The sequence below is a fragment of the Lepisosteus oculatus genome, chromosome 9 (assembly GCF_040954835.1).
Source record: "Lepisosteus oculatus isolate fLepOcu1 chromosome 9, fLepOcu1.hap2, whole genome shotgun sequence".
Taxonomy (NCBI): Eukaryota; Metazoa; Chordata; class Actinopteri; order Semionotiformes; family Lepisosteidae; genus Lepisosteus; species Lepisosteus oculatus.
In genome coordinates, this window is record NC_090704.1 from 3,428,130 (window position 1) to 3,440,027 (window position 11,898).

The 11,898-nt window shown below is 45.8% G+C and overlaps 1 long non-coding RNA gene across 1 annotated transcript in view; it reads left to right on the forward strand.

Annotated features, from left to right (window-relative positions):
• Positions 1-5,964: 5,964 nt before the first annotated feature.
• The window catches only part of LOC107078330 (uncharacterized), a 44,444-nt gene continuing 38,510 nt past the window's right edge, over positions 5,965-11,898 (forward strand). Inside the window, exon 1 of the long non-coding RNA XR_001479269.2 lies at positions 5,965-6,045. This is a non-coding gene — a long non-coding RNA (uncharacterized lncRNA). The remainder of the gene's footprint in view (positions 6,046-11,898) is intronic.

An 11,898-nucleotide genomic window follows, 5' to 3' on the forward strand; every position in this document is an offset into this window, starting at 1 on the left:
AATTCCGTCTAATGACCTCATTTCCCTAAGTGTCAGTTATGTCAGTCAGTCCCGGGCTCTGCTGATGTGCATCTTGGACTCGGAGGCTTGAACAGTGGCCCGGCTGGCCTCTCGTCTCTCTCCCTCACTTTCCCTCTCTCTCTCCTCTCGCCGTTAAAAAAAAAAAAAGAGGTTGAAAAAAATCAATGGCTAAAGAAAATGACAAGCCAGGGTGGCTAGGGACTGGAGGGGTGGTGTTGGGGGGGTAAACTATTCCGATATTCCATTTGCCTTCCACTCTATTAGTGGCTGCAGTCAATCGGGGCCCCATTTTGATTTGATGGAAGGCCAAGGAGAGACTCGGGACGAGGCAAAATGGCTGCCAGTCGAGGTGAGGCTATTCCAGCCCAGCCGAAGCACTCCTAAAAGTAGGTGTGCAAAAAAAAAAATAAATGGATTATTGCATTAAAAGTTCAAAATGTTCCTTCTGCTCCGGTTAACGGAGAGGCGTGCGTGCTGGCGATGTCGGAGTTGAGGCAGTGTGTGAGTGTGTGTGTATATGAGTGTGTGTGTGTGTGTGCGCGCGCGCAGGGGTCTTTTTTTTCTGCTCCTTCCATCCTGTTCTCCCTAGCTCCTTCCATCCACTTCCCGGGAAATCATTTCATAAATACGAGAATGGCCCCCCAGGCTACTTGAGCCTAGGCACTCATTTTTAGAGTGGATAATTGACTCCTTTCACTTGATAATTCATAGCTTGCATATGCTGGCTAATACATCAGCAATCGAGAGACTGACCCCCCCCGAACCTAGCCGCCCCCCCCTTCTCCCCAAGAGCCAGGAGCTGAGAGAGAAGAGGGCGAGAATTGAGGGGGGGGCGAATTCAGATGATAGATGAGTGCATTGCGGCTTTATGAATGAATTATGTCTCCTAAATACCTTGAGCAGCGCAGACTGTCAGTCTGTATCTATACTAATCTGGGACGAAATATGACTATTTTCACGTTGGGGGGGGGGTGTTGGCGAAAAGAGATGTGGAATTAATTGCGCAATCAGGCCATTAGAAACGAATGCAGGAGCAAGCTTAGCTGGCCGTCCGTTCATTTATCATACCCCTGCGCGGTTTTTTCCCCTCTTCCTTTTAATGTAGTTCTTGTCATAAAACAGATTAGGATTATTGTGACAAGACAAAGGCGTCTTTTGTCTTTTCAATGGCGGTGTCAGTGCCCACTGTATATATCTTAACTGTCACTCCACCAGCATGCAAGCAGAGCGCCTTTTCTTCTTCGGAAAAAGAAGTTAACGATTCTGAGCTCAGGCACCGGCATGTTACAGCCTTCTAAAAACCGTACGATCGCTGTCAATGGCTCTTCACATGGCCACCCGTCCTGGAGCGAACATGTCGGCCCGGAGAAGGCTCTACAGCCTTCTTCGGCCTCACCCCCACCGACCCAGCCCTGTCCTGGGATTACACCTGCTGCGCCGTATCAACCCATCGGAGAGAGGTAACTTGGCTCTGTCTGTCCTCGGCTGTTGGAACAGAGGCTGTCTACTGTGAGGAGCTAATCATGACAAAAAGGCTTTGCCTGAATCCGCTCACCGCGGTCTGATAACCACGCTGTCACACAGCCATACCTGGGGCCCAGCCTGCTCTTAAAACCGTGACCTCTGACCTCTTGTCAGCGGCACTGCTTGTCAGTCCCCCGCTGAAGCACTGTACAGTGAAGCTGGTGATCTCCCCTTTAGCTTCTTCTCTTTCCCATCGTACAGGACAATCCGGCCAGCAGAATATTTACGTCGTTGATCATGAGATTAATAAACACAACCGGTAAGATTACAATCACACCAGCTGGGCAACGATAGTTTGAATTCTGACTGTGGCTTTCAAAGGACCGAAGACATTGTGTTTCTGCATTCCCTGGTGTCTAGCGAGTAACTCAGATACGACTGCCTTCCATTTCTCAGTATTGCGTTTGACAGAAAAAATTGACATAGTTTTACTCATCAAATTAATATGTGTTTATTTTTTAAATATTGGGCAATAAATGAATCGGCTCCATAATGTGCACAGCCAGAGCTGATTTGAATAAGATATCAAGAACTGACACGTGCTGCACAAGGATGGCAGTGGTGATTGTTTAGTCCTGTATTGTTCCTGCTCCTAACAGGGCTGGGATGTCTGAGACTCGGTCCTTGGAATTACTGGCAGTTACGGACAAACATTTGGGATAAGAATGGTTACAATCGAGACAGAGCTATGCGGCCCACCTTTCCCATCCACCCCTTCCGTCTCCTGAAAGAAGCCAGGCTTCACCAACATGACAGGGCAGCTCGGCCCAGACTCCCACAACCCTTTGTGTAAAGAAGTGCCTCCTGGGCTCTAAATGCACATCCCCGCAGCTAAGACTCGTGTCCTCCAGTTCCTGTTTGCTTCACTGCCGATTCTGAAGAAATCCACTCTGCTGACTTGTGCCTGTGAAGATTGGGAAAACTTCAATCAGCTCCTCCTGTGGACTTCAATGTTCTCACAAGGTTTGTTTATTTTAGACTTTCCCTGCAGGAAAATCTCTGGGTGCTCCTCTCTGAATTGCGTTCTGAACAGCAGTGTCTTGGAGATCAGGACTGTTCACAGTATTCTGGGTGAGAGCAGACTAGTGCACTCCACAGTCATACCAAGACAGCTCTTTGCCATTTGCATCTGTTTTGCAAATGAAATGGAGAATTAACGGTAGTGTGATTTAGTGGCAGGCTGCCACGAATCGACAGGCAACAGTGCTGAAGATATCGATGCTCGAGACAAAGCCTGCTTGCCCTGTTGCACACTTCACCATGGGTGTGTCATTGCTCTGTGTGACCGTAGGCCCAGTGGCTCATGGTCACACAGAACACGCATGGAGAGCAAGCAGGGAAGGCTGAATCGGAGCGTTCTGCATGACAGACAGTACGTTGGCCTTGCTGTTCTCCCATCTTCGCACAGCGTAACAAGAGTGGGAATGTATTCCCTAAGGACCGCTTTTGCTTAGCAGGCAGAGAAGGAATCTGCAAAGGCGTATGAATCTGAACACAACCCAGAAACAAGGACGTCTCAAGGCGACAGACTTTCGCAGACTGTACGTCCCTTTCTTCTTCTGCTGGGCTCCAACCCGCCCCGGTCTCCTCGACAGCGTGCGGCATCTGCCCACTGTCACTGTTTCAGTTCAAACTTCTTCCAAGTTAGACGATGAAAACCAACATACTCCACTTCACCTGGGAGTTTTCCCGAAGTCAGAGCTTTTTTTTTTAGGGGGGGCTAACATGAAACAAAGAATCTGCCACGCATCAGAATTATGTCGAGCAGTTTTCCAAACCCACACACCGCTGCATCACTTTTTTTGAATGTCAGTGTTGTTGTTTTTTTTCACCTCGCTGCGTAGATTCCACTGACAAGACAAAAATGGTATCAAAATCCACAAAATGTCCACAAACGTTGTGAATGTCTGAGGACACCACTACTGTATGTAGGCATGTGTGTTTGATGGGCTCTTGGACCTCATTGCGATGTGTGCCAGTAGACGGTGCTGGACTGGATTCAGACGGCCCGGTCTTGTGAGTTTCTCTGGCCCGCTGCAGCTCCTCGGCCTCTGCGTGAAGCGACTCCGCTATCCTCCCTTGCAGCTTCGTCACAAGAAGGTCCCATCGCACCTCGGCCCGACAGAAGGCCTGTCCTGACCGTTTCCACCTCCAGAATACTCCCTCGTGTTCAGATCTGCCGGAATCGCTTCTCCACCGCCTTTCGGCATCAGCCTTGCGGTCGCTTGTCCTTTGCGAATAGCTTTATCTCCCTCTGGTGGTACGTCTGCCTATTGCAGATCGAACATTCTCCTGTGGTAGTTCAGGTGGGCAGCTGCGTCAGCATGCGTAGGCTGCAAAGGAACAAGTAATAGGTTTATTCCATGCTGAAAAAAAGAAGAAAGAGAACACAACGTTTCGGCCGTGGAGCCTTCTTCAGGTGTGAGGATAGCGATGGCTGTTGATAGCGATGGGTTAGGGCTCGGCTATAGCCCTATCACCTGAACTTCTTTTCACACAGTGCACGCAGTAATCCCTCCCGTGACTGCGTTTGGTAATCTTTTGCTGTGTTGAGTGTCCTGTTGGAAGTGTGACGAACTCCCAGACGCTTATCGGACTTGTAGGCCTCATGCTTTACGTTTCCACCGCTTTTGTCCAGGAAAGGATAAAGGCTGCAGACTAGAGTTCACGTTTTGAGCTTGGGATCTCTGCAGCAGTTTATGGTGAGAGAGAGAGAAAAAAAAACTGTGTTTCCTCTGCTGTTTTCAGAGCCACGGCATTAGCATTTATAAAAACAATTGCTCAGAAATAATTGTACAGCCAATTGGTCGGTTTTACTCATGTCTGCCTCCAAATACTGTGCTAATATGTACAGTAACACAATAACAGTGCAGAATTCCGCAAAACAGCTCAAGGAACCCCTGAGCAATGCAGTCACAGTAAAAATGTTTTCCAGTGGTGGATCACGGTACATTGTGGTTCTGAGAACAGTCTTGTTTCCACCCAAAGCTTCCCAGAGGTTAGAGAGCAAGGCGACAAGGGAACTGAGTGCCACTGTACAAGTCCATAGGGCTTTAGCGTAGCCGAGCAGTGCTTGTTTCTAGACACAGACATAGATGTGCCTTTTTGTCTCTACTACCAGCCGATTGCTGGAAATCGGACAGGCAACCTGGGCAACTTCCTCTCATTATCAACCTTAAACCCCCAGGACCGTTGATGGTGCTGTTGTAAAATCCCATTGGCACTGGAATATCGGTTGTGGTTTTTCGTCCCTTGTTTAGGACCTGTCGTAGTGTTGGGGTCTGGCGGTGGTGCGCACAGCCAGCGATAAACTGCGGGTTTGAACGCGTGCTATCTTTGGGAAGCATTTCGGCATTTCTGCCACTAGGTGGCACGATAACACAATGCACTACCACACAATGCACTACTTGTTCTGTTCGTAATGTGATCATTGACATTATTACTGCTGCTACAGTTACTGCTGTTACTACAGCTACTGCCAGACCTAATGCAGTTGCTACCCGCACTGCTGTTGCTACAACCTCTGCCCTTATTGCCATTGCTGTTACCTCTACTGCTACTAAGACCGCTTCTCCTACTGCTGTCGATACCACTGGGGACCCATGACGCCACGCTGCTTCGCCAGCAATGACCCTGAATTGCGTCTATCTATAAAGTTAAAACACCTTTACATCGAGAAGAGGAACCGTGCCATTTTTGTCGATGGTGGCGTTCTGCAGCTCCGCCAAGAGACTGTTTGACCACCACGGGCTCCACGCAGTGGGAAAGCAGCCATGAAATGACCTTGTTTCAGGGGAAAGAGAGACGGAGAGCTTCCTTAGGTCCAAGGTTGTTCTCAGGCGAGCGCACATGCACCTCAGACCTACAGTACAACTGTGTGCCCTGGTAGCAGAGCCACAGGTTGCCTAGTAACTAATTTGCTCCCTGTTTATTGCCTTATCCGCAATTAGCTCCTGAGACTCGTGATAAGCTATTACAGTTGGAAAGTTCCCCCAAATGTAGAACAGGGCTGGTGAGGCTCCTGAATTAAGCAGAACTCCTTCGACAACCTCTCTGATGTTTTAAATGTCTTCCTCAGCACACGCATTAGAAATAAATATCCAAAACAAACCACACACACAGACAACACAGATTCATCATACTGTCTTTCTTTAAAAGTCAGTTTCTGGAGTTGTGTCCCGCCTAGGATGTAAGTTTTCTTTTGTAAGTCTTTTCTAACGAACATAAAACAAATCTGCAAGTTTGCGGGGTTTTTACACCTTTTTTTAACCTTTGTGGTATTTCTGCGCTTATTTGGTACTCAGGTTTAGTAACCTGCGCATTCTCTCAGAGAGGCGGGTTTAAGTCTCTGAATGGTCAGAATTCCCTGAAAGACGGCTATTTTAACCTATCAGATGAGCTTTCTCTGCAGCCGGTCTATTTGAAGGTGTAGGAGGATTCCAGCGGCTGTTGTTACAAACCTGCGAACTTCCAGAGTACACCGAAAGCCATTATTTCAAGGTAAAGAAAAACATGATATATTTTTGCGAATGTTTGCTTTTGCGCTTGCATTTTGCTTGTCAGCCGAAAAATATGGACATACTTTGCTCCTTTTCTAAGACTCAAGATGAATATTCCTATGAAAAGGGTTGATTTTGCTTCATGCTGATGTACCTAGTTCCGAAACAGTTCTGAAAAGCTTAGACTGTCTTGTGTTTTGTGATATTTACTCCGCGGTGTTGTGTGTTTTTTTGTTTTGTAATATAGATATTATTTACACGTTGTGCAGTTTCTCTCTAAAGCGCCGTGTCCGTTTTAGCACAGCTGCTCTGTACTATTGATTTGTTTATGACAAAATAGTTTCACTGCAGTGAAGCCAAACTTAAGGGTCCTGTTTAGGGGACACTGGAGCTCACTTGCATTTGTGATGTTTTGGGACACGATTAAAAAAATGTTTGGTTTTGGTCACGTAAAGTGTAGCCATAAAAGCAAACGCAGATTTAGGCGGATATGCCTACCCGGGGGTCTATATTGTTTTAACTTAACATGTTTTTGCGGCTACTGCTATTGCTACTTATCATAGTCTCTATAGCTACTACAGCTACTGATATGATTACTACTGTTGCTAAACTGCTGTTCCAAGTACATCTACTGCTGCCTTTACTGCTCTTGCCTGTACCTGCTGTTGCTCCTCCTACTACTAGCAATAATCAGAAACCACCTGTTTGTATCATTGACCTTTATCAACTCTTTACTTTAGCATTTCTCTCCAAGAGCAAAGAACTGGCAGCCTTTTTGTTCTTTCATTCCCTGTGGAAATGATGGTAATTCCCTGCTTTTATCTTGTACTTTTAGCCCCTAAGGATCCCAAAGTGATCTAGATATAAGTGGATACATTAACCACCACTGAAGTACAGACAATTTTCTAAATTGCTACTAAATTTTCAGTTCTGTGAAGAGCAGCTCTGTACTTGTAAAATGTCTCTGCATGTAAAGTACGGCAGCTATATTCTGCAAAAATCCAAAATGAAGCAGATGACAGGTGTATGGTACAAGTCTACGCAGAGGAGAGAAATGACTCCATGCAGAATGGCTGAGCTTACACCCAGATGGTTTGTATTGGATGAGGAAAAAGTTGGGACACTGTTCAGCCATGAAGTTCCCGTTTTTTAAAATGATGCATTGCGGAGTTTGAAAAGACGTTGTGGAGTGCGTACAGTGCAGAGGATGTTGAAAATCAACAGTCCCAAACTGAGAGAGGTCTGGTGTTGGAAACTCCCCCTGCTCTCACTGACCTGTGAAGCGGTGAGGTCAGCGCTGTGCCCATGTGTGTAGAGGTGGACGGGATGAAAGCTGAAAGGTATCACATGGTTCAGTTTTGTCTTCTGGCGAACGCAGGTTTCAATCATGGCAACGTGTGGAAGAGAGTCCAGATACATTTGTAGGGGATTTTTTTTGTGTCTTCGAGTATCATCACGTCTCTGCAGCACTTTCACAGTACTTCAGTTTGAAGTGCTTTAGTGAAAGAGAGCCGGATGAAGTTTTTAATGGATTGTTTCCTCTGGTAAAGATTAGGTGGCTCAGCAGTTTAAAGGGGAGTCCTACATTTCTAGTTAAGGGATTACTTTCATAGTAGAGGGTAGTGATAACAGAGATTTGGTAATTATGCTCAGCTGCATTCCTGGAGGCACTGGCACTCTACTTGATAGTGTACCGGTTTCTCCCGGAAAAGAAATCTGAGTTTTGGAACTGTTGCTGTGAGACCTTTTTATTCATACAGTCTTAACTAACAGGGATTTTAGGATTAAAGAAGTGGAGATTATTTATAATGTCATGCACATACTGGTACAGCAGTCAATTTAAATGCCTGAATTATTTCAATAATCCCTCATACCATAATTTTAATTCATATCAAATGCTCTTTGTGAAAGCCATTTCAGTCTTCCTGTGCTGAACAGACTTCTATAATCTGATAGTGTGGTGAAGAATTCTGGTCTTAATATAATCTGATTGCACTGTGAAGAATTCTGGTCCTGTCAAGATGTTTCTGCAAAAATGAGAATATCTGGCTGGAAAAAGACCTGCACTTCACAAGCATGTTATTTTTATCTTCACTTGATGTTTAATTCACACACACCAAAGTTTATTCTGCATCATCTTTAATGTACAGTAGCTTGTATTGGCAGTGCACAACTGACTTTGTTGAAGTCTGCATGGAAGAACAGTGGAGCACACAACAGATGGGATCTACTGGAACACATATCCAGCTGTTTGTCAGTGGTGTAAAATACATGACATGCATTCCCTCAAGATCTATGGTGGTCAGATCGGGGGAAAAATAGCTTTCGGATGAGTATAAAGAGGATTGTGCACCTGAAGAATACTTAAATACTTAAGGATGGGTTAGAATAAAGGTAATGGAAAGGAAACTCCAAGACTAACACTGGCTTAGCTGGCTAACTGGTCTTCAACAAAAGATCTAGGAAAATTCTCACTCATGTCTTGTAATTCTTGGACTCAGAACTGCTCACTTTAAGAGAGTGCGTCTTATCTGAATGGCATATCAATCTTATCTGCAGTTATAATTAAACCATGAAAAAATAAAATCTGTTCTACTTTTTTTTGTTTTGTTTTTGGGGGTAATCAATCGATACAAACGGTAGCTTATTTTTTCTGGCAAAGATCCGTCCAAGATTAGTTGTCAGAACTTCGTCATTGCGGTGGTGTGAGTCTGAAACTTTTCTCATCTCATCGAGCACCCCTACACCCCCGCCTCCCATCACTTTTAGAAAATGAGCCTTTGTTTTTAATCTCCTGCTCTATTGTTAGAAATAATCATTTGTAATTTATTATACCTCAATCGGAGACCTTTCCATAGCACGGGTCTAACCTTAAAATGATATAGTGTATACTGGGAGCATCGTCCCAAAGGTGCTGCCTTTAATATCCAAGCTCCTTACTGAATACAGGGCTTCAGTCTTCAGGGATGGTAGCTTCCTGCCCTGAATAACCAGGATCTGTAAAATATTTAAAACCCTTATTAAAGATGCACTGCATTCTTGTATCAAGAACAACGGTCTCTCTAGGCCGACTGCTTTTTATATAGAAAGGAGAATGAGCTCAGGCTACATTGTTGATCCGTTTTTAAACGTTTCCCTTGGTTGGCTTTCTGTGTTCGTTTTGCAGTGCCCATCGAACGAGGCTGTTGGGCTTTTTCAGGGCAATCCCCATTCAAGGCCTGTGACGGACTGGGCATCACAGGGCCAAACGGCGGGGGAAGAGGCCAGCCAGGGAGACCACAGGGGCAGTGAGAGTGACAATGGCCCTGGGTCAGAAGGAGCGATCAGTGGGTGTCTCCCCAGTGCCACCTGGACGCAAGCTGAGGCCATGTGACGTCAACAGACCTTTGATCCCAGGGCACCTCGCAGATGATCTACCCGCGTGCGTTCCTCAAACACCGTGCCGATGTTATGGTTTGACCCCGGCGTTAGTGGAACGATATTGTGTAGGCTCTGTTGTACACTCCCTGCTCTCTCCTGCACCACGCCTTTGCAGACCTGTGGGCTTGTCTTTCACTGCCGCCGTTAGCCTGTTCTGCAGGGGTCTGCGTGTCCACAGATGCAGTTCTCTGTTTACAGACATGTGGCAGGTGGGATGTCTAGCTACAGAAACCAGGCAGGAGAGGGGTCGGCTGGTTTCCTGCAACAGCTTTTCCGCGATAAGGCTAATTTATTCCGAACGTATCCATCATGCTCTAACATAAGCTATTGTTTGATGTTGAAAGCTCAGGATAAATGGAGCTCCTGAAGAAGGGGGAGGTGAGGGGGAGGCTGACAAGTGTACATCCGTTAATAAGTAGGTAGATTCTGTGTTGTGCTATATCTGTAACCTGCCCCAGTCTAAACAAATTAACCGCAGGTCACTGCTGTAAATGAGATGAGGCTCCTGTGTGAGTTTTACCTGATTAATTGTATTTTAATAGATTTAACTTCTTACGGTCTGGTGGAAAATGGGCAGCTGTGTTGTTCAAATCCCACTAGAAATCGCATGCATGTGTACAGAATATTTCACCTGGACTAATTAAAAATCAAGCTGACGTTTTTGTCACAGAGTCTTTATAAGGGATGTCACACAGACATGGTTCGCCAACGCGAGCCGTTTGATTGTAAGGGAAACCGGGCCGTACTGTGTCGGCTCTGTTCTTCAGCAGCTTTGGGTTTTTCCGTGGAGAGATTACACTGGAGGCTTGTCGGCGGCTCGGCGGCAGTGCTGGTAGTGTGGGGTTTCGCTAAACCCTTCACTGCAAGGCTGAATCTGGGCTGTGCCTCTAGCCAGCTGTTACAGTGATTCCAAGGGCCAGGGGAATCGTGGCCGAAACCCGGGAGCTTGCGGTATTATTGACATGAAAGGCGTCTTGTGGTCTCTGGGCTGCTTTAGCGCTCTTGTGGGTTTGGTCGGCTCGAGGTGCAAAAGACGAGACCCGCGTAGGTCTGGGGAAACGGCTGTGTCCGTCTCTCCACAGGCAAATCCAGGGGCCGCAGCGCATGGTTGGCTTAAGACTAAAAGAGAAGACGGTCAGAATCATGTTTTAGACCTGTCCTCTGCTCCGGACCTCGGGCTTCTGACTTCCACAGCTTTTCCTGAGCCGCTCGGGGCACTCGGACCCGATTCAGGCGGATTCGCCTGCTACCGCTGGCTGGGGGGATGCACAGAGATCGTTTCTTACGATTCTCCTCTGGAAAGAGCGTTTTTTTTTTTTTGCCCGTTCACTGGGGACTTCTGTTAGCCTGTAAAAAAAACAAACAAAAAAAAAACAGTATCGCCCCCCCAACAGGGAGGGTCCAGGAGTCCAGAGGAGAACTGGACGGGGAAATGTTACAGTTGACCACACGCCTTATAGCAGACTCGGGAAGCAGTGTGCAGTTTGCGCCTGTGTGCCCCCCATCAGGCATGGGAACAGGATGGACACCAAACGGCCTCACTGTGGGAATGCCCACTGAGTGGAAGTGAGCCAGTCTGAGAGCAGGTTTAACTATGGAGCCCTGCTGTCTGCCCAGCAGACAGGCTGCGGGCTGTTTCCCTTATGTTTCCAGTGCAATATCGCTCTTATCTGAAGAACTGACTCAACTTTCCTTCCGTGCTGGAAATTAATTCACATGACAGGGTTTTTTGTTGTTGTTGTTTTTTAATGATTTATCTTATTGATTCACTTGAGCTTTTTTTATACAGCATTTATGTTTAGACGAAATTTTGATCGTAACAGCATGAAACGGTAAACACATCAAATCATACCTGAAAAGCAAAATATATAACTTTTTTTCGCAGTTGAATACTGTACATCATTTGATTTGAGATTATCTAGATGCTAGTGATGATACTTACTAATGTACTTATTTATTAACATAACGTTATCAATAAAATGGGTAGTATAGGCATGGGGAAATTAGGAAGAACAGGACAACAGTAACATAAGATTACTAGCAAATATTTGCATTACAATCCGCATAAACACCTGCTTTAAACAGAAATTTGTAAAATGAAATGAGCTTTATTCTCAAACATGTAGGTTGTATGTACAGTATATGTATATCTTTTCTCTTTTGTTGTGTATTACATATGTGCTATTGTACAGTGATCTGTGTTGTTCTAAAGTGATAAACAATTGCACTATTAAATAACATTTAGTCCGTATGTACAGCCCTTATTATTAACCACAAATTAGGAAGAGACCCATCTCTCCCACTGCATTCTGACCTGCCTTGGCTCGCCTTCACTGACAAACAGCATGTTACCACATCCCTCTTATAGAACCTCTTCAGTCAATGACACGTGCAGCTCCCTCACATTGGAGTCCATTAAGAGTTCATGCAGAGC